General features: G+C 32.1%; 1 long non-coding RNA gene across 2 annotated transcripts in view; it reads left to right on the top strand.

Moving 5' to 3' along the window:
* The window catches only part of LOC128673671 (uncharacterized), a 37,162-nt gene extending 16,550 nt beyond the window's left edge, over positions 1-20,612 (top strand). For both annotated transcript variants that reach the window (XR_008405105.2, XR_008405104.2), the window contains exons 2-3: positions 7,326-7,439; positions 19,999-20,612. This is a non-coding gene — a long non-coding RNA (uncharacterized LOC128673671). The remainder of the gene's footprint in view (positions 1-7,325; positions 7,440-19,998) is intronic.
* The last annotated feature ends 4,356 nt before the right edge of the window (positions 20,613-24,968 follow it).

Genomic DNA, 24,968 nt, shown 5'->3' with positions numbered 1-24,968 from the left:
TCAATAGAGTGATTTTAAAATTCGTACTCATATTGCATTTATTTATTTACATTTACACATGGGATAAGTGTGCATAGGGCCTGCATCTTCCAGTGAACGCGAGTAAGTAAATAAAAAAGTATTTGTTTATATTATATATTGTTATGTTTTTATTTTATGTATTAAAAAAAGATTTATAAATATATAAATTGAGGGCTCCAGACTAGGATTACCTGTATCGTGTATAACTAGGCTTTTTCGAACACACAACTAGCAACTAATACAAGAAATTCTTAGTGTTAACTACTTTTTTTACATTGTTATACATTGTCTTGTTTTCAACATCTTTGCTACCTACAAGTAAGTACATTCATCAAATATTAAGACATCCTTTACGCTCTGTATTGCAACATACGTTTTGTTATTACCTATGTATTTTCTTACATTCACTTCTACGTTCAATTTTATTTATTTAGTTTTATTTTAATATATAAAACATAAATTCAATTAAAGTTATTAATAATAAACATTTAATTCGCATTTATAATATTATTGGAATTGTAGGTTTATAAAAATAGTATTACTCTATTTCTGTATCTCCTGTATCTCAGGAGATTTATTTTTATTATTTTAGTCTTTAAAAAATTACAATTCAAAAATAATTTTGATAGTAGAAACAACAAAATACAATAAAATCGGTATTAGTTCTCAAAGTAATACATGTGCTACGAGACGCTTCTACGCCGTAGCCATCGAGTGCTACGAGATACGAACTTTAAGATGTAAAGCCCTAACGAGAAGAAACTAAAACCATAGTATATTTTTGTGTATAAATATAATGTTAGAATCATAGTCTCGGGGTTGTAACCACTTAGCGACCGTAGCATAAAACAATTAACTTAGTTTCACTTATATTACTGTACGTAGTAAGTATTTCCTATACAAACTGTGAGCTAAAGAACTCGTATGTCGGACATGCCTGTGCCATGATAATTTTTTCGGTGTACAATCTTTTGTTGAAGTTAAAATATTAACGACGAAAAATGTTTGCGGTTCCGTCCCCGCGACGCTGTTATCGTGTTCATTAATGTGTCCAGTTGAAAAAAGTTTAACAGACCTCATTTCAAGCGGTATGACCCTTCACCCTTCATCCGCGCGCCCCGATCGGCCTGCGATCCTATTGTTGTTCGATTGTTTTTATTTTCTCCAGGGTCGAAACGATACATACAAGTTTAAGGCTCTAATTATTTTTGGAATTTCACTTCACACTTTTACTATAAATCAAAGCCGGTTTAAGAAATCAGCAGTCTTTATTTTACGCGGGGCTAGACCGTCATAGATAGAAGCGAAGTGATAATTAGTATTATATTTTCTATGTAATAGCAACACGTATTTGTACAAGACGATTATCATCTTATCGAGTGTGTTATTACTATTATTACTAACACTGGTGATTGATTTTTTGCAAATAGCATTGACTAAGAAATGGAAAAACGAAAAACAAACTGAGTAGTGGAAATTGTCTATTATTAGTTGAACAATTTCTCTATGAAGGCCCTCCCTAACCCCCCCCCCTGCTCCCTGCTCGTCCATTAATCCGGCTCTGTTAATACTAAAATAAACTTATGATCGTTTAATAATGTACGCCACGGCTCTTCATTGGTCCTCGCTAAAACCAAAACCCCGATATTAATTAAAACACTACGTAATTCCATTTCCGAAATATAATTTAATATATTTGAATATATTTTAGTAAGTTTAACCGTATAAATCGTAACTATTAATAAATATTATAATTTATTTGTATATATTTACTTTGTACTTACGTAACTGCTTTGTTTTAGGCTTTTATTACTATTCGGATATTTCATAGAACTCTATTGTTTCAATCTTTCACTACCTACATCCTAAAACAACATTACATAATAAATATATTTCCTCTTTCTTATTTTATGCCATAATGTATAGTGAATATTATTACATTAACATTTAAACATCTAGCTATATAAAATGATCTAGGGATGCAGTTACTTGATAATAAGTGTTTAATCTGATCTACCTGCCCATGTGTTGGAGTAATGAGAAACCTAGATGTAGACACAACTAAATTACTGCCTAATGTAAGCCAACGCAAATGTGCCAGTATACGTAGTGATGCATAGAGTACATTTCAAATAGAACTATGAGACGGAATTTGTAATAACCAGATTATTTTCGTCGTAGCGCGTAACATTTTTGATAATATTCACATAATTTGATCATAACTTTGCCTGAAATAATAATTTACATTTTATGAGCCATTTTATTGCTGCGGTTTGGATGTATGATTATAATATTCTTTGTATTAATTTAACTGCTGAAACGCGCTTTACAGCTAAGACATTAAATTGGTATGATCGAATCGTCACGATAAGATTAACTAAAATCTAATTCAAAGAAACGGTGGTTAAGATTTTCCGTCTACTGTCAAAAGATGCCTTAGTATCGTGTGACGTTTATAAATGTATATATTATCTAATTTACCTTGCGTGAAGGAAAATATTGAGAGGAAACCAGTGGTCTAGCTGATTATTTCTAAATTTTTTTAGCATTGCCAAGAAAAATGGAGGGTCTATCTCATTATTCGATGACGTTGTCTTTAGACCACTAGCCTAGGGCATGAAGAATAGGACTACAGGGAATTAATAGTGGCCGACGATTTTCCAATCCGAAATTTTAAAAAAAACATAGGGGGATTTCAATTAAGTATTTTTAATTTTGAAAGCAAAGAGGAAGAAACAGCTCTGTTTGTTTTTTAAATAAAAAAGAAAGTGGCCAGTTTTATGCTTTTGAATATTTTTTGCATTCTATTTCTACATATTGTCTTCGTTGCGAGTGCATCCGATGCACGACGCAGGAATTGTTGCCTAAAGCACTTAATTAATACCTGCACCTTCCTCTCTGAAATAGACGAAACATAGTTCAGAATACTATTGAGAAAACATTAAGCAAACTAAAGTATTTAACGTACTTATTTATTCCACACTAGCTTTTGCCCGCATCTTCGCATGGGTTAATTTTGTGCGACCGCTAATAACTTAATATTGTGAATATCTTGGGTTCTAAGCGCGATGAAAAACCAGATTTTAAGTTAGAATGTTTCTATACAGCTAAGAAAACCGCATCAAATTCCATACAGAAGTTTTGTGTAACACGCGAACAAACATACAGTCAGACAAAAATTAAAAAAAAGCCTTCTATTAGTCCCATGAAGATCCCCATAATTATTTTTCTTTAATATCTCCTGTGTACAGACATTAGCCCACTTATAGTTTTGTTATATGTATAGATAAGTTAGCTAGTTTTTTGTCGATGAGTAGCAGAACAGGAATATGCCTATTTTATATAATTCAAGCTATGTTTTTAATAAATCTCCGAAATGTTTAACTAATGAATAGAAAATGTGAAAAACATATTTTTTTGCGTTCCCGAAATAATTTTTCTTTAATAGAAATATATTTTTGTATCCATTATAATGAAGAAAAGAGGCGCCAGAAGCCATCCAGACAAGCAGCCCTAAATAAGCCGCTTCCAGTTCTAGACGCCCTCGAAAACCCTTGACAACGCATCTCAAAATTCCTTGCACAAATTAACGATAGTAGTAAAAAGTTACCGACATTACTATAAGTTTTCATGAAACTGCTGAACTAAATGAAATTTTGAGTAAGATGTTTTAGAGTAAAGTTTCTCACTGAGTATGGATATTATAATTTATTAAATTTACGTGTACGAAATCGCAAGGAAATTTCTGATTCTTTTAATAAAAATCTACAACTAAGTACTGATTTTTTTAAATTGATTAACCTTTTAACCAAAGCGAGCCAAGAACAGAAGAATGCACATAGAAACGTTATTACCACACTAAAATTGTATCAAACAATGATTGAACATGATTGGTTTTCAGTTTTTATCAGTGTACTACAATGGTACATATCGTAAATGCCTATTAATTACAAAAATAAATAAATAAAAAGAAAATAAAAGTAAAAACTTTGGAATCTGGACAGGCAAATTCAACCACCAAGAGCAAAATCGATGTCATGATGGAAGAATTTTTCATGTTTACAGTTCTTTAGAAATGTATTCCTTCATATAATTAACGGGCAAGACTATTTTCTCATAAATCTTTATTTGTATTAAATCTCGCGGAATCTCTCACGCGGTTACATAACAATGTCAATAATAATTACTTACTTATATAAATAAATTTTAAACGGGACCAGTCTCCTTTCATTCTCGTTTATGTCTTCTTGAATTGGGTACTTGAAACCCTCTTTATTTTGTGGTTCAAGATTCGTAGACACATTCATTTTAAATAAACATGATCATTCAAAATGTATGAACGTATTACACAACACAATACAGGTTTGTTAACACAATGCGAATGTGTGCGAATTGAATTATTTTTGTAATGAATCTCATAAATAAAACAACCGTTTGATCAGCAACAGGAATGACGTAGCTTTTTTAAAAATATTTTTTCTCATATTCTGATTTATAAACATTGCAGATTTCTATGTTTATTCCTTTGAACCTGTATTTTCAGATGTTATTTATACTTTTCGTATTGTTTTATTTTGGTTAAAAAAATATGATCGAGAGATTTTACTATGTAATTTTTACATTAAGAAAATACCTATAAAATTAACAACATTTTAATTTACCTTTTATTTTCCGAAAATAAAATTTGTAAATGTCACACATTTATTTAGCTATGAAATTTACATAAAATAACTTCCTACATAAAATCAAGTATTTTATAAGTAAACACATCAAAACAAAACACGCTCGAATAAATTGTAATATCTTTAACAAAAGTGGAAACAATACGAATTTATTTCCGGTTTTCTGAACTTTTGCACTGTCGGTGTTCAAAGAGAAACGTAGCATTTAATCCCAAAACAATGCAGCCGAGGTTAAATTATAAGTCAGGGATTTATCAGTGCCTAGACTAATTAAATGCGGCGTCGAACCGAGCTACTCATAGAATAAGCGTATACAAGTAGAAGATTCACTTTGAACAGACAGCATAATGCATATCAAAACTATTGGTATGACGTGAGCTTTATACTTATGCATTCACAACATGCTATAGACATAGCATCTACAGTATTTCTGTGTCGGGAATACAGGAGTATTTTTTTTATTTACTAGGTTTTTTTTTGTTAACATCACACAAGGAAAAGTGGAGGAGGCTACCCCCACATAAAGTGGTAAAAGGGTAGGCGGATAATGATATAACTAGGGTCACCCAATTTTGTCGCCGCGTGTTTACTGATACTGATTGATATGTTCCAAAATTATACGATATACTGAGATTGGTTTATTTCGAAGACATAATTTTATTTGTGACATATCGATTGACATCAGCAAAGGTAAACAGAGAAAACTTTAGCAACCCTACTGAGAAATACCCCCTGAGGGGTCCGGTGGTGGCCGATCGTACCTAAAGTTAGGTGTTCGAACAGATGCCCCCTGCTGCAGTCTAGAGGAAGCATGCTTAAGGAAAATATTTGTTTGTGCAGTACATCTCTGAGGATTAATAAACTACTCAGTTGCGGATTTGATATATTTACCCATTGCATTTACCCAATAACGCTTTGGTGCATTACTAAATGATATAACACGTCACATGAACGGGGTAAATCGTAATACTAGACACAATTTCGTGTGTGGTTTCGACTTAGAATAGTACAACTTCAAATCCTCCCATTGGATGTCGTGCGAAGCGATTAAGGAACACAAGCCTTAACAGCAACAATAGCATCCCCAAAAAGGGGTGACGTCAGGCAGGCAGTTAGTTGTAAAATCATGCCTTTAAATTTATAGGTTTATTGTTTTACGCAAACCCTGGGCTACGGCGCGTCACAGCTCCGAATGTAACCGTGAACACGCGAGGATGAGAGAGATATATAGTAGACACAATTTATGTGTTGATGCCACTTCACCCTTCAAACTTATCACTTGCTTCTTTTGGATTCGTAGTATCGATATAACAGACAAACGTGATACAATTGAACTGGTGGTCTGAACAAAAATCTAAACTACCTATAAAAGGCCCGCCAACATTTTGCGCCGACTTTTCACGGAAAATTCCCAAGCGGCCTAATCACAAAGTGTGGAAATTTATTCCTACCCTACATAGATAGTCCGAGTTAGTTCTAAAATATTATTAGGTAGCTTAATATTTTTATAAGCCATTTAATATATTTGTGGTTTCGTTGCATAAATATTATTATTATTAAATTGTAACGAACATATCTGGGTTTTTCCAACTCTTATTTAAGTACATAGGTTATTGTCTATTAATAAAACCTGAGGTATTTTAAGGTGTGTACTTCCGCCCTATAACTAAGGTATATGACTTGGTAGCTTATAGTTAACAATAATATTCCCAAGGAGGGTTGAGATCAGGCAGGCGGTCGGTTTTAAAATCATACCCCCGAGTCTTCATCTTTTACGGTGGCTTTTTTACGTTGACCCCAGGCTTTGCGGCGTCACAGCCCCGAACGAAATTGGGATCATGCGGAGGTGAAAGAGATTTAAATTTCAGGTATTTTTCGACCTATTTTTAAATTAAGTCAACATGAGTCCGGTACAGTCCGGTTTGTAAGCCATTTACGTAATGGTAACTGTGGCCTAACTTTCAGAATAACAGACAATTTGTTCATGGATAACCACAAATAGCCTATTAATTTTCATAGCTGTTCTGTGTTATTTTAGCAGAATATTTTGACATTATTTTAAGCTACTAGCTTTAAGAAGTATCGCCTGAAATTTATAAAGGCTGAAATGCATTTTAAAAAATTATAAAAGATTGTAGTGAGAAAATAATCAAATTTAAATTTCGAACTGAAACCAAAAGAAATCAGTTGTTTAATCACACCTACTATAATAAAAAAAAACATTTGACAAACTCACTACGACACACAGGAGTTTTCTCAAAACATGTAACAAATGGTTCAATTATTTAAAAAAATAATTCTCTAGCAATAAAACTTCAGACAAAATTGTTTTACCATTAGACTAAAAGGTTTTTTCTAAAATTGAGGTAAAACTGAGCGAAAGGAGGTATCTTATGAAAACAAAGACAAGAAAGTTTCAGTCTCAACAGAACTGTACAGTCAACTGAAAATCAAGCTAACTATTACTGCCACAGAATAGGACCAATTTATACTCGTGCTTGTCGTAGGATGTGAGTAAGGGTTAAAAGAACAGACAGATATTTGAGAACAACAGCATGCCAAAGAGGGTTAATGTCAAGTAGTCTTAAAACCATAGTCAAATCTTCAAAATTATATTTTCAGCCAATCTCGAGCTTCGAGGCATCACAAGATCAGCCGAAATTGGAACCGGGAACACGGTGAGATAGAAAGAGAAAGGTGTCTTTGCAAGGAATCTTGTCATGAAGCTAACTGTAGGTATGTAGTTCTTAAAGGAAAATAAATAGAAACTAACAAATCAAATTGTTGGCGACTGGATGTGATCAGAAAGTCGATTCTATGTAATTTTCTTCACTGAACTATACTTGGAATCACAGAGTCATATTTGAATAAGTAGTAGTACATTTTATTATTAGTATTTATTTACTTTTGAAACAGGATGTCAAATATTTACAATAAGTACTCATTTATTTATTTTTTTCAATACAATATTTTTCGTCGTTTTATGGTTACAAAAAAAGGCATAAATAACTGCATTGGTGCGTTTTATTTCGAAGTTTTAGGATGAGTTGTACCTTTTAATTTGACGTTGATTTGAACCTCTGCAGACGTTTAGACATAATGACGTAGTCTGCGTAGATACTATTTTTTTAATAATTAACAAGCGAAATCTAATAAATTTAGTTACATGCAGTAAACACGGGTCCAATGAATTGAACAGTGTTGCCAGTTGATTTACGCCGTTTTATTACTTAACTTTTGCGTTTACGGCCGAGAAGTTGAAGAATAAAGTGGAATTATGTATGAGTGCAATTTTCTTATTTATGCGAATACTTTGTTATTGCAACGCAGAGCGACAGTACAGTACGAAACGACTTTTTGCTTGTTTTATACTAGCTGCACCCCGCGTTGTTACCCGCCGTTTATCATTATTTATAATTATTTTCAAAAAATACTTACGTTTTTAATTTTATGCGCAGTAACGCCATTTACTTTTTTGAAATCCTACGGGCATCGCGTACTCTCGGGATCCAAGGTTTCAGCTACCTACACCAAATTTTATTAAAATTGGCCCAGCCGTTTAAGCGTGAAGAAGTAACAGTCATACTAACCAACTTTCACCTTTATAATATTAGTGGGAAGTGGGATGGGATACAAGCAGAGGAGTGTTATTTGCAGTATTAGTTACACGGGTTTGTTTCAGCAGTTTATGACTGAAAACTGAGATTTTTTCACCTCTCTTGTCAGTCTCTAGGTTATTAGTATGTTTTGACATAACAACTTCTTTCAGCATTCCAAGTTATTTCGTGTTTCAATGTCATACTACTGTGATTTAGTTATGGTTTGTGAAATTTTCATTGTATATGTTCATTCTAACACTTAGTTCTCAAATCCATACTATTATATTTTTAGTATTTACAAAAATAAATTTGAAAATGTATATAATTTTTTTGTTCTTTGTTCTCGTCAAAGATTTAGATTTAGAACGAGGTGTTTTTTGGTGTGGAGGTTGGAGAATTCGAGAGATGGCTTTGCCGCAGGTAGAGCCACGTGCAACAATTAGTAGGGAAAATGAATTTAGATTGTGATTACAATTCGATTACAAACGATCATACAAATAATGTTATCATAACATTTATGTAACAAAAGAAAACTAAGTTAACGGAGTCTATTAAAAAGAAGGTTTTGCTAGTTTTCCTTTTCGCTTCTGAAGTCCGTAGCCAAAAGTTATTACAGAGTTTCTAGTGATTTATAAAGTACTTTTATTAACTAGAAAATAATTTTCTTCGTGTGTTCGCCATGGAGATGTCAGTATGAGAAACGAGATTGTGCTATATATATATGTAAATAAATAAGCATAGAGTACATAAAATGTTTGGTTCTTTTCAGTCATAAATGACTGTATGTATGAAAAGAAGTCGCAAACTTTTAATGGTAGGATAAACTTATTTTACTTTTTTATCCAACAATATCAGGCTGGTTTGCATCTATCTACTCTTTCGTATTAGCTAATTGTGCTAAAATTTTGTTTAATGATATAAAAAAATCGATATTATAGTTACTTTATCTACATGATTAGTACTATATTGGTACATAATTGGAGATATGACTTGTCTTATAGGCTATAGTTGCGTATTTCGTTTTGAGCTCCTGTCTGCTATGAGAGACACGTTTGGCTGTTGATCCATGTTGTCATCGATAAACCAACCGACATCTACACCTGATTAAAGGACTTTATAATACGACCACTAAATTTACTTTACAGAATAGCAATTTGTGTAATAAAAGAAAAAAAATAATAAAAAATGTTTATTGGGTAAACATTATTTTTTTACATTTCAATAAGTTGTGGGTAACTTCCTTTTAAGCAAAGTGTGCTTGTGCCAGGAAGCTCCGCTCTTTCATAGCTAGAATATTACCTAACAAACTATAAATGTAAACAAGATTTATCTTAAATTTTTACAGCTTATAAAACATAGTATAGTTATATATACACACATAAATAATATACATTTATTATGATACATAAATAAATAGTATTTGTTAGTATAATAAATATAAGATATTATAAATATAAACAATATACATAAACAATATAAATATATAATTATAGAAAATGTCATAATCTATAGTGTGTGTATGTATGTGTGTCTATATAGGGGAATTGTTAATAAACGTCTCGAGTTCGTCATAAGTTTTGCCTTTGAGCCATGCTAACAACATCGATTTACACTCATAATATGCTTTGTCATAAATATATAATACTTTGTTTATTTTATTGTAAATGTGTGAAATAATAATTTTGACCGTATGCCTTAATTTCATACTTAATTGACAATTTTACTACAACGACAAGTTCTTTACTAAAAATGATTATGAAAATGTGTATCAAATGATTACGATACGATATACTGAAATAGTTATTTGACACGCGTCTTGTCGACTTTTCGGTTGATCTTACCAGACATAATGAACAACCAAAGAAACTTTAAGAAATTTTAAGTAAAAATATACAGGTGACTTTTAATACATTGGCAATATTTTGTCTACATGCTCAGTCCATGATTCTGAACAACTTTTAATATGAGAGTAACTCCGAAATCGCAAAAAAAATCTGCTGTTCTATACAAAATCAAATACCTAAGTTGTGGAAAATGTATGGATCAGCGATTTCAAGGTTGCTTCCATATGAAAAGTTGTTCAGTATCATCGACTGAGCATGTAGACAAAATAATGCCAATGTATAAGAGATCACCCTGTATATTTAATATGTATAATATACTTACTCAATCTAATAATACTTCGAGCACTTACTTTTTATATCGAATTCCACGTATTTCCAGACATTACAAACTTTCCGCTTATTCCCCAAAGTAAAAATATTATAAGTACCTACATAAATACGAGTACATACTTATTTAAATTGTACTTTTTCCTTTGAGAAATCATTTATCATACAGACAGTCCAGTTTTATTGTATAGAGTAGAAAGACACTTTGAAAGGTGTCCGTTTTAATGGAAACATGATTATGCAAATTGGGAATCCTTTATACAGAAAAATGCACAAGCATCGCCTGTTGACTAAAAAGAAGGTTATTAAAATGCTAATTGTTATGCGAGAAAGAGTAAAGATTTGATGTGAAATGAGTTTTTTTAATACAAAAAGTGTAAGTTTATGAGAGAACATGATTGCATATTCTATAAACCAACAGATCAAAAAAAATATTGGTATTTCTGTAAAAAGGGTATCAATTAATATTTTATATTATGTAACAAGTTTATTATATCAAAACAATGTAGAAGATAAGCCCTAAAATAAACTTTTAATGTTTAATTAAAATTGAAGTAACACAGATTAGACAATGTTATCTACGAACACAAGCGTAAACGTATAATCCAGTATAATCCTGGATTAAATTTCAAAAGACTCTGTTTGGGAGATATGGATTCTCCAAAAGAGCGAGAGTACTCGTTATTATACAGTTTAATGCAAGTTGCAAGAGAATTTGTGTGAATAGGGGTGAATACGACCCCTAATCGCCTAAGTTTGGATGGTCCTGAAGAGTCGCCGCCAATAAAGACGATACATAGACTGAAACATTGTGATGAAATTTCGTATGAAATACGAGGGTTGACTCGACTTCAATATTTACTTAATAGGTACTTATAGTTGTGTACTAAATCTAATCGACAAGATCTACAGACAAAAATTCTAAAAAAATAGTTTAGGCTTCTGTTGGTCCCGTAAAGATAATTAATTATTTTTCTTTAATATCTTCTATGTACAGATATAGCCTACTTACAGTTTTATTATATGTACTATTTTTATAGATATCGTTGTGGATGTAATCAATGAAGTATAGCTAGGTATATAATTACCTGACATGCTCGTTCCAAAGTTAAATTTGTCATTACAATACTTACACATTATCCCAATTTGGGAGTCATTGTCAATACGCAATCAATTGTGAAATTAGTGGTAACTACCACCTGCGAAACTATAATGACAAATGCTAAACTCGTACATTTTAATGTACATACATTTCAATGAAGGTGCGGACTTAATTTGAGCATTTATGCTGGTTTCATTGCTGTTTGCAATTAGTTGTTCCTCTGTTTCATGTTTTATTCATATCCGTACGAGGAGACATAAAAGTTATCTTCCTTGTTGCGACAAGTAAATTTTACCCGCTTGTTGATTTTACCTCGTTTTCAACAACAACAATAACGGCAAGATGCGTAACTACATATAATAAAGTAACGGGACTTAGCACGAACCTTTTTTATTTAATGTTGCTAACGATTCAACGACCTTGCAATCGCCGTGGTCGCAGCCAGACTGGAGTATTTGCAGTGTGTAGTTAAGGTGGTGGATACAGTTTTTCAACAATCACACAACCTGCACTAGTTTTAATAAAATCACATTACATTTCAAAGCGCGAAAGTTTAAAAAACACTAAGTATAACAAGGCGCGTATTTTTATTGTTATGAGTCAAGTCAAGTGTATGTTCCTGTCATTTCATAACTTCCAAAATATACAGAAACGTTTCTGTTAATACATAGTTACAGTTTTAAACAGAATTTGTATACTTATAGAAATAGTATACATAAGTATCTTAAACAAATTCTGTTTAAAACTTATTTAAGATAAGTCGGTGGTTCTAGATCGGCAGGATATTCGAAATCTAAATTTCGTTATGTAAATTCTACATTTGTTTATGCTTATTTTTTTTTAAAGTTACACTTACTTTAATTCAATTTTGGAGAAAATATAATACTTATCCTTTAAATCCTTATACTTATTATAAAAAAAAACATCTGCCGCGTCTGTCTGTTCGAGATAAACTCAAAAACGGATTACACGAATTTCCATGCGGTTATCACCAATGGATAGTATAATTCCTGAGGAAGCTTTAGGAGTATAATCTTTACGTATTATAAAACGAAGTGTCTTTTCGCGATAAACTCAAAAATCACCAGTAGTGTGATTCCTGAGGAAGGTTTAAAGTTTTTACCCGAGCAAAGCCGCGACGGGCCGCAAGTACTGATAAAATGTAGGCTTATTGAGAGTATTTGCGGATAATGTTTTGAAGTTGTGACGTAATTAACCCTTTATCTAGCCCTCAAGGGGTACATGATCACTTTCCCATGTCTACTCCACTCATGTAAACTTTTGGCCTTGATAGCAGTGTACATTATTGTATATTATTTTAATAAGTACAAACTTTTGCCCAGAATTTTTCTTTCCAAAAAATATGAAGGCCGCCATAAATTCGTGGAACTTAAAATAAAATTTATTTGAAATATGTTATACAGTAAGCTAATATATGTACATATATATATCGGCTAGCAAATTAAGGAAACCCTATATCTTAGGAACCTGGAGCACCTTTACTATAAACGATTATTCTATTCTAGCACAGTGAAAATATACACTAAAATCTTCTTGCAAATCGTATGTAGTCCTATCCTAAACGGGGGTTTGAACATAGGTTACTTTTTCAAAAATAAACCCAAAATGTATTAATGGTAATAAAAAAGCTAGTATATATATATATATATATATATATATAATATAAAAAGACTACATTGCACTAAGCTGCCCTAACCGTGGCCTCGGAGCAATGGCTTGTTAGGCGCACTACTGTTAATAGGATTACACCGGATTCAACCCTCTCCCTACATGGAAGCATTGTTGAAAAAATAATGAGATTTCTTAATATAATCCGCCAAAACAAAATGTGTAGATAGAAACAAAATCGTGTTTGCGGAATACGATTATTGTTATAAATAATATTCATTCATAAATGTTTCATAAGAAAAGAAACGTACTTACTTGTCTTAAAATACATAAAGTTCACTTAGAACTGTTTTTCTTGCTTGTATATATTTTTAATAATTGCGTAAAATTTATTAGATGGAGTATCCGGGCATCTCTATGCGGCCGTAATAGCGACGATTTTTGGAAAAAAAAGAAACGAGTGAGGTATGTTATGCTGTTGACTGTACATGAGTAGAATATAATATGAAATCTTGAAATTACTGAAGCGAATCCCATCCCATATATATTCAGGTATCTATATTCTAACCCCTCGAGCTAACCCATCAGAGTTATAATTATATACATAGGTACACAGAGTAAAGCAAATTTTAATCTATTTTTTCCTCATTCCGAATAAATATGCCGAACAAGTATTTCGATGGCACAAAATGAAGAAAAAATGTTATTGACATGACAATTGTTTTAATTTTTGCCAATATATTCACAACGCTCGTAATTATTGTGAAACGTGGTGGTGGTTAGCATGATTTAAACATATTTGATCCTATTACATATTTATTGCAAATGTATTAAATATCTGAGTGGTTAACACCATTTTAACAGGTATTGAAATCATAGGTTATACGTTTATTCGGAAATAGTGATTTATGAAATATTATATGGTTACCTATATACATGTAGTTATTATGGCTTTACTTGGAAAACCATAATAAATTATACACCTAGACCTGAAAATGATAACCGTACAAAAATAATATAGTCGTTTTTTAGTTTATCGCGTTCATACAGATAGACGCGACAGCGGGCACAAGTGAAATCAGATAAATGTCTTTTTCTGCATAGGTTAAAGTCAAAGTCAAAGTCAAAGTATACTGGCGCAACCTACTCTAAATCATCTTAGTTTAAAGTTTTAATTTTCAAGTCTGTACAACACAGATAACGTAATTACTGTTGAGTTTGTTTTATCTAAATACATATACATACGTACGTTAAAAAAGCTTACTAAGTTAACTTATGATTTTTATTTACGAGCGATGTAGGTAGAAAGGTCAAGGGTATACCGTACTTTCGTGCGAGTTCTCACAAAATACTGACTGGCTCTTTGGCTGTATCCCCTTCATAACAAATTCGCATCACGGCCACCCGCCATTACTGGATATCACGATGTTAATAACAACACATTATTCTGCGTTAATTACATTATTCATGATTTGGGTTTAAAAGTGGAAAAAGTCTATAATAAGATTAAGTTTATTTCAGGCTGAAAAGGCTGATTTTTATGGTGATTTTAGTCCACTCTCCAAAAGATGAGTGTAATTTTCAGGATTCAGTTCAGGGCTACGTTTTAGCACATTAATAATTTTTTGTTCCCATGTATACTAGAAACCCGCCCCGGGCTCGCGTGTAATAGACGGTTGTATATATGTATAAACTTTCGTTGATAAATTTCCTAAAAAACAGTGGAATCTGCATCAAAACCCGTTGCGTGGTTTTATAAAGACAGTTTAGAAACAGACAGACTGCGGGCGACTTAGTTTTATACTACGTAATGATTCATCATTACGTAGTATTGTAATTGTAATCACAATTACTATAAAAAATTGTTTGTACTTAATAGAATAACTTTTATATTTAGATGATAAATAAACGTTAAATAATAATTCTCAATATTTTGTACTTCTCAAAATTTTCAGTTCATTTAATGGTCTGATCATGAATATTCTACAAATTTCCGAATTTATCGAGCTCGGATTTCTGCAACAAAATATTGGGGCATATAATTTTAAATCCAAAATAGAAACAAGAATTAATTATGGTGATCGAGATCAAAGTACATTTTTGCCCTTAATTTTAAAGGTTTTCGTAAATATAACATTGCTTTTATTTGTTTTCATATATATAAAAACTGCCATAGGAAATTTTGTTTATTAAAACTTTTTTATTACATAAAGCGGACTTCATTATGCTATCATCCAATCTGGCTTCTAGTTCTTTTTTAAACACTGTTGTAGCTTTAAAACCAAGATTCTAAATATGCTTTACATTACCGGTTAGCTATTACTACCTACATTAAGTTGTTACAAAGCGTAAATTTACATATTAAAATTCCAAACATTGATTAGCTTAATGAATTGTAAATCAAACGTTCAATAACTCTCCGATATGATTAACGAGGCGCCGTACATCGCCATCGCCTACGAATGTACATATTTCTCTCAAGTTATGATGTACTCCCAAAACTGAGTTCTTGACATCCCCAACATTCGACGAGCACCTGAGCTCTGAAATGTTGAAGGCATTAACTGTTTTGGCAGCCTCTAGATCCTTTTCGTTTTGGGACCCTTTATTGTTCTTTATATCACGGAATTGGCGGATTTTTTAAGACTTGCCGTCATTATTCTTTGTAATAATGGCAAATAATTATATTTAAGTAGGTACAAATATGTTGTTTCTTTCATTTCATTACTTCAATATTTTATTATCTTTGAATATGCCGTAAATCTCAAATTATTTCATAAATTGTAAATATATAAATTATTTTATGTTTTTGTTTGTAAAACTACTACTACTTTAGTCAACGAAAAATAAGTAAGGTACAATATGTTTTTGCAAAAATGTAATTGAATTGTCAATTACACAATTGTTTATGATCATCAGTGATCGTCTGTCATTCAGTGCGTGACGAAAATCTAAACCCACGTGTAAAATTTCGTGACAGTGCCATTAACTGTCGAGAAGTTCGCTCGTCGGGAGCCAATCCTGTCATAATAATGCATTGTCCTCTAAATTAAATCGCGATAGATCTTCAAATCAATCGAACGATGATAAGTCGGTCAAATTTAACCCAGACTAACACATACTAACAGGGTAAGTTTAATAAGAGATTGAAAAAATTATACCAATACAAGAAACATACACGTACAACAATTTTTATTCGATATTCACAATTTCAGAAACATGTTCGTATAAAATTCCGTTCCAAATTATCCAGAAAATATTTGCTTGGAAGTCGGAACCGATGCGTTTTTGAAATATGGAAAATGCTGGCTGATTCCCTGATTTAAATGCAAAGCCTTGAAATGGAACGCGCGGCCAATCGAATCATTTATCGGATGCACCATGGATGCACCTCTATTGTGGCAATCATAAATCCATGAAGACTGTTGGTAAATATTACCGCTTTCGTTTAATATCGATGAAAGGACGAAAGCGGCTACAGTGTAAAATAGCGAAGGTTGAAACGAGCGAAATCAAATATTGCATTCTTCAATTTAAACTGCTTTTTTTATTTTTGTTACATAATACTATTATTCTGTCTGTCTTTTTCTGATAAAATTAACTGAAACCTGTTATTAACGATTGTCTATATAGGCACAGCCAATTCTATGAGTTTTATTTATTTATTTTTTAGTATTATCATTTTAAAGAATTTTTTTGATCAGTCGCTTTTCTTTCTTTCTTGTCGTGTGTTATTGCTAACATTGGTGACAGATTCTGTTCATTTTTTGGACTAAAACAATATAATTAAAGCTAAAAGATGGGTCAATAGTGAAGGTCCATCAAAGGAATATCAACGTTTGCCGAATAAAGACACATTATACTGGGCCGAATCCTTTTCATCTGAAATTGCGAGAATAAATTGATTAGTATTATTGCTATCCAACCCGAACTGTGAAATATAGAGGTGTAATTTACAAGATTGCTCACAATACCACTCAAATTGCTTTTGATCAGGCGCATTTATTTCCTAATGAATGAATATTTTTGACAGGAATTAATGATCTAATTTAAAATACAATTTAATGATTTATTACGCAAATGTTTCTGCCTTTTTGACGTTTTGGAAAATATTTTTGCTCAGAATACTGAATCAATATTTTACTTAGCTAATTGTATTTTGTAAATTATACTGAATCACCTAATAAGGTGACTCAGTTTTATAAAGGTTTTGTATATCTTTAGGGAATTTGTTCATTGAATTAGCCTCAGCGTAAAAAATTAGCTGAAATTGTTTAAGTTATTTTTTTTTGCGTGGGAGCTTGCGTGGTAATAATATACCTACTCCTCAACTTTGCTTATCATCAGGCTAAATTGGGTTCAAACGCACTCAAATCTATAATAATACAAAAACCATCCACGAATAAAAAGGAGAATAGGTGACATTTTACATAATCGCGTAATTAAATGAGGATGCTAACAAAATTCTTATATAATCTACAAACAGAACCATAAAATTACTCGGAAAATTATTAATAAAAATTGTATGTGAGCAAGCCTTCTAAACGGTGGAAACAGTTGAGTTGAAAGAATTAACTTTTAATGGCGTCGGGGTCAAAGAGCACAAGGCAGACATGTAATTAAATAATTGTAAGCGAAAGCCTCCAGCCCTCTTGAATAAGTCAACTTTTCATCACGGATTATCGCGTGCTCCTTGCGAGTGGTATGATTCAATTTGGTAACTCTGAGCTCGGGCAGTTTTTTTACACTAATTACGTAAATGTATTATCTATATACAAATCAGTCTATTAGGTATGTATTTGGCCTTACAGTCTGTCAAGAACGTGAAAAAAACGGATTTTTAACGAACTACATTTTTTCCTATTGCAATACCAAATAGAATGGTCAAGATTGGTTGATGACACCCAGCGATTTCATTTATTTTTTTCACTGTAGTCATAAAATGTCACTTAACGAAAAAATAGTACGTACGAAAAACATCCTATCTTAACATACCTGATCTACCTTTTATGCTTTGAAGCATAAAATATAGACTTAAATCGAACAAATAAAAAATAGGATTCCGTGTACACATGTCGCGTTTCCATTTGGGACACGTTCAGAGCTATTTGATTTATTCGCGTTATATGAAGGTCTGCTTGCTCAGGTGGTCGCTGAGTAAGAGTCGACATCTGGGGACAAACAATATTCATAGCTAACTCCAATAGTAAACGGTCATCTTTGTTTAAATTTAGTTCTAAACGTTTCTGTTCAAATTTTGTATTTTTGGTATTAGGGGAATGGCGTTTTCGCCTAAATATCTATTTAGATATTACAATGATGTTGTATATTTTGTCTAGCTAAATTTCTATTAGAACTATTAGGCTAATATTATCTATTAGACCTATTAGGCACAATATACAAGATCATAGACAACCATAAAAATAAGGAAAGCAATAAGAGCTGATAGGCAACCACAATATTACTGTCTAATTACCGTCAGGCCTGTCTGAGGTCAACCCTCTTGATACAGCCTGCTGTATGACGTAAAATCACAGATAAATTTAATTTTTAGCTATCAGTCTTATCAGACATGAGTCATATGCATAAATATTTCTCACTAATATTGTTTCACCTCTAAATCTAGACCACAATTTTCCAAAAATACTTGAATAAAATTACACCATCGCAAGCACAGATCGGAAACAAAAGAGAAACTTGAAAAAAAGCAAATATGAACCATTCAAATTTTAAAATCGGTTAAAATCTGAATTTTGGTTTCAAATAGAATAAAGAAAAAGAATCAAAGAATAGCCAAAATCTCCATTCATTTAAAGGACTTAATAAAAGAGCTCTCGAGACTACGAAATACATTGAAATTAAAATTTCCCTATTCAGCCGAGGTCGTTTTTGAGCTCCTATTTCTTCCAAACATTTGATTCGCTCACATTCATCATAGCAGTTGTAGAAACACGAATAAGTGCCTCCTTTTAATTTTTAGCTGGCCATTTATAAAAAAGTATAAGGGAGGTTTTTACCTTCTATTTTCTCTGTGCATGTTAGTAACCCATTAACCATTCTTCATAGTCGTATTTTCTCATGGCTAAAGGTCATGGTCGTTAAGTGGAATAAAACACACACAACAACTTTGTACATAAGTCAGACAAACTACCATTAACCATAGCGATTTCCAAATTCTAAATATGGTATAATATACCTACTTCACTATGTCAAAATCTAGTCTAGTAAAAATATCTGATAGCTTATGTACTGATATCATATGCGAAAATAAGTTTTTTACAAATAAGTTGCCGTTAAGGAGTTCCCTCGATGGAGCCGTCCCTGCACCATCTTTCCTATTATTATAATACAGTGTCATCCAAACTACAAAATTTAAGTTTGAAGGTTAAAGATATTTGCTTCAAAATTAAGTTCCAAGATTCCTTCGAACATAGTACGTATGTTCGAATGGCTGGCAGATTTAAATATAATTTACTAGATATACCTGATAAGTTACCTAACCATCTATAGTGCTACTAGGATACTTTTCAGACGAGCGCAAAGACACGGAGCGCAGCTAGCATCTAGATTAAACTATTTCAATTGAATGTTTGAATTGTTAGAACAAATTAAATTATTCCTACGTTTTCATTAACGTGCATTGTGTGTGAACAGTGTGAAGTGAACTCTATATCAGTCAGGCAAAACGTTTTAATAGCTATTTTCAGTCACAATTTCACTCTAACACTGCAAGTTTAGGAAACAAAAGCTTTTTTATTCCAATGGAAATTCCGAATAAATTTATTTCTTTCTAGTTTGTATGACGAAGGAGATTGAAGAGAATAAGCTGGAAAGAAAGAATCAGCAACGAAGAGGAGAAAAAATAAACATCTTGAAATATATGGAAAATAGAAGAGGGAAAATGTAATGATTGATACGACACGATGCCTTCTTCAGAATTATTATAGCAGGAAAGGTGGAAGGAAGAAGGGGCCCAGAAAGACCAAAGAAGCCCAAGAGATTGTTACACCAAACAAATTAAAGAAAAAGTGGGTGTCGTGTCGTATCAACAAGTGAAGGAGTTGGCTTTGGAGGGAGAACAATGGAAGTAACTCCACCGACAAGAGCCTCACTTTTAAATTACATGATGATGATGATGATGATGACGAATAAAATTTAAACTGTGTAATACCTATATACATATAGTCTTAGTCTAACTATTTACTATTACTGCTGTACAATTTATTTTATTCAATAATTTCTCGATAATTTCGTTTCATCAAGGAATATCCTCAACTGGCGAGTGACAGACGAAGAAACAGAAAGGCAAGGCTTTTGTCCAGTAGTGGGACTTAATAGCTGAAAAAAAAATCATGTACTTACTTACTTATGTGTCTGAATATTACCGACTGATTGCCAGTATGGATACTTCTCGTGACTGTAATTTTACCAGTCGCGAAATATTTTGTAGTAAAATTGAACTTTTCCTATCGGAAAAGTTCAATTTTACTACAACAAAATAACAATACACATACAATAACTACAATAACACATACAACGGTGGACTTATCCCATGTATGATAATACATGGGATAAGTCCACCGTTGTATGTGTTACGATGTTGTTTTATTTTATGTACATTATTTTCGTGCAAAAAGTTATTACAAATCAACAAAATATTTTCTTTCATTGGTATATTTACGAAACTCAGAATAATAACACTATTACTGGTTAGATTCATTTTAAGATACCGCTCCTCCCTAACGAGTTTCCAAGACAACAATTTTCGATTAAAAAAGTGTATCATATTTTTCTAAAGCTAGAAAAAATATACTTTATACCGCAGGTAACAGTTTCATAAAAAGGTTAAGAGCAAAGTTGATGAGTTCCAGAGCAACACACACCTGGTTTCCGAAGTTACGCGTGCTATTCTCATTTACTGGAACCCTCGGGATGCTGTTATGATCTCTCCTGGATGGCCTGTAAATTTTTCCCCGTACCATTGCCCACCTTGAAGTGATAACTTGTAGCGCATTTCCATACATTTTATTTGTTAAATGCAATTTACGCTTTTCAGAAACAAAACGTGAATAAACCTTTATATATAAATAAAATAAAATACGAGCTTTAATTAACAAACAATGCATCGGCTTAACTTTCAGATACAGATTTTTGTAGCTTGGATAAAAAATGTAGTATGGACCTGAATTTATTTATCTGAATAAACATAAATTGTAAAGTCATATTTTATTTCATCGAATAAAGTGGCCGACCTGAGCCGGCCAAGTATTTATAGTTTCATATAATGACAGTTCATTTGCCTCACCAACATCATACAATGTGATGGCAAATTGACTATATTCCCTACAATATATTATGCAATAATATATTGTATAAATAAGCATTTGAAGCACGCACTTTACCACTGCACCACCGAGGTCGTCAAATAGTAGCTATAAGTAGTCCTTAAAGCTCGCACATGTCTAAGTTTTTCCCTTGACCTTCCCACTTATTAGGAGTGATGTTAATATTTATTAGTGATGCATTTCTCGCTCTGGATGCCACATAACTCACCAAGCTAACAAATTACCTGCAATCTAATTGAATTATGTCACCTGGCAGTGGGATCCGTCTCCATTTGCCGTAATTTACAACTAGACCGCATCTAGACACTATAAATAGTTCACACTTTGCAAGTACAATCACAAAGAGAGTAGTAGTTTGACGAGGTTCGTTATCTATACGAGTACTAAACACATTGTATTTATTAAAAATAAAATTCTTGTACAATTGACAATCCAAATAATAAAAGCCACTCGCTTATCAAAACATAGTCAGCTATGAAGGGAAAAATTGTCAATTATTTTACGTCAATTAGACATTTTTGCAGAAGAGCAATTTTTTTTTAAATACCGGAACAGATGTACATCTGTTCCGGTATTTAAAAAAAAATTAGGTATGTTAGGTATGTGTTGATGATATATGTATGTCTTATTGCGATAAGTCCACTATTTGTATGAGTACTAAGCAACTTAATATTATCATAATTAATTTAAAACATTATTGCACAAAATTACTAAAATCTATATGTATATATACAAATAGTGGACTTATTGCAATTAAGGCATAGATACATAGGTATATCATCAATACATACCTTACATACATCTGTTCCGATATTAAAAAAATCTCTATTATGTCTATAAAATGTTATTTAAAATTTTTAATCAGTTTGTATTATTATTTCAACTTTCTATTATTTGGGTATTGGACCTAAAGTTATATGAGTCGCATAGTAAACTTGTACATTATAAACTTAATATAATTGGAAGAGAACTCGTGATAAATATGGATCTCTATTCAGAGTATTTAGATCGTGGTTTCATCTAAACATTAAAGTTTAGTTATGGAATAATACAGGAGCTCCTATAAATGGCTTTGCCTTTGTACCAATTTGGCCTGTCTGTTTTATATTTCTAAATGGACTTAAGTCGTAATGGTTTGACAACTAGGTAAGCCAACAAGCATGCGAAGTGGAGATCAAAATGCAATAAAGCGGACCCTGGGCTCCGGCGCTCAATGGCTGAGTAAGAAACCGGGAAAACGCTCAAATGAGAGATAGTGATTAATACACCAATACATACTGGAGTGAGCTTTTCTGAATAATTTTGTTTCTAGGGGTGGGTTGCACCGTCAACTTTGATTGACGTTAGTTTTAACATGCGCTGAATAACCCAAAGTACGCTGTGTTTCCGATTGTTTCTTCGTCTCGGAGTCCGAGGTTTTAAACTTAACTTTTTCTTCTCCACTTGTCAAAATGAACACATAATTTGCTTATATCCTCACAAGTACGTAAATCGGTACCCGAATACTAAAACAACTTTTTTCAACATCCTGTACAGTACAATACGTGTGTTGATCCAATAAATCGAGTTTAAGGTCCTCATAGTCGTGAAATATTTGCTTTGAACTCAAACTTTGCTGTCAATAGTATGAGTAAGTTTGAGAGGTGCCTCCCTAAGGGCCCATACGCTGTTAGGATGTTGTTATGAACTGGTAAAGTACTGACGAGTATGCATTTGATGTTCGGGACTATTTGCACTCTTCTCAAGGTGATACAGGACGCTTCGTGAGTGCCAAGCTTTAACTAGTACCTAACTATATATTTACTTACTAAGATTCCGTTCCATTTGGATTTTTGGTATAATAGGGCCTGTATATAAAATGTATTAACGCATTCACATAATGATATACGATAATCAAATTAATTGTCCAATTTTATTTAAAGTAACATAACATATACTTAATTTTTTTGCTCTGATTAGTTTTATTTATTATATTTGTTATTTAATTTTATTATTTAACACGTTATTTCAAGCCCTTACTAATTTATAATAAGTATAGCCAAACAATGATTGACTGTCATACACATTTTAACGACTTTTGATTTGATACGATGGAAATATTAAATAAAAAAGAATTTCAATTAAAGTCGAATTCTATCGATTTGTAATCAATTTCCCTTCTTAGAATTTTTTGACAACGACTAAAACCTGTGCAACAAAAATACGACTAAAACCTGTGCAACAAAAATGTTAGTATAAAATAAAACCTGAATGCTTTTGACTTTAGATTTACTCGTTTATCTAACAAACCCGGGCAAACGGCTATAAAATCCTACAACCTCTATAGTTTGCCTCTGTATAAGAAGCCATTAGTGGCCAATCCCATCTGAGTAGATACAAACCATACCATCACATTATATTATATGGGTATATATCTCATTATATTAGATTCTCTTCACGGGAAATTTCATTTTATGATATAACTCGGATATACTCAGATATTACCGCCTTCTCTATAATAAATTATTTTAGTAAGTATTTATTTTAGTAAGTATTATTTACCTATTTGTATATTATTCACAAATACTTACCAAATAAATATGCTTGGCCCACTACTAATTTAAAAGGGGAATTGAAATTAACATCCTCTATGTGTGTGTGTGTTTAAAACATACATAACGTCCCTATAATCTTGACAATAGAAGAGAAATAATCTATTTGATTTTGAAGATTTCGTGTTTATTTATTGTGAGCTAACTATTCATTGATTGAGTTATTCCCCCGAATTGAAAAGTTGAGTGCAGCAAATTCTACATTAATTTAAGTATAAGGTACTTGAATCCAAGTTACAACTTCGTAATAGTGTCATTTGTTCTGCAGGAGTACTCCTTGGCACATAAGTTGAACCAAAACGGCGACCGTCATCGCAGGTTTAATTACAGATAAAAGTGTTATTTATGGGATTTTTCGTGGTTACCCGCGAAATTCAAAATACTCGTTTATTTTTTCATGAATAATAACCACTAAAAATTATTTCTCATCTCCAATTAAACCTGTCATTTTGATTCAACGTGCCGAGGATTGTACAATAAACTTCTAGGAGAGTTTGTTACTAAGTTAAACTTAGTAAAATTAATATTGAGAAATTAATTGTGCCAAAAGAATAAACTTTTGTATTGAAAAAGATCAAAATTACTCTGTTTCTCTTATCATTAATATTGTTTTAGATACTTAAAGTTTTGACTTGTTGACCTTTAGAAACCTTCTTCGCCCCCACGCTAATTTCGCTTGTTTGTTTCTGAAGTTGTATGACTACTAATCATACGAAGTTGTTATATTATTTGAATTACTCAATCTGTGTAGTTTGCCCCTATAAGGGGCAAACTACACAGATTGAGTTAGCTCCAAAGTGACATATACAATTATACTTATATAAATAT

This window comes from Plodia interpunctella, chromosome 11, assembly GCF_027563975.2.
Source record: "Plodia interpunctella isolate USDA-ARS_2022_Savannah chromosome 11, ilPloInte3.2, whole genome shotgun sequence".
In the NCBI taxonomy this organism is placed as follows: domain Eukaryota; kingdom Metazoa; phylum Arthropoda; class Insecta; order Lepidoptera; family Pyralidae; genus Plodia; species Plodia interpunctella.
Note: the sequence above shows the minus strand (reverse complement) of the source record. Positions and strands in the feature narration are given on the sequence as shown.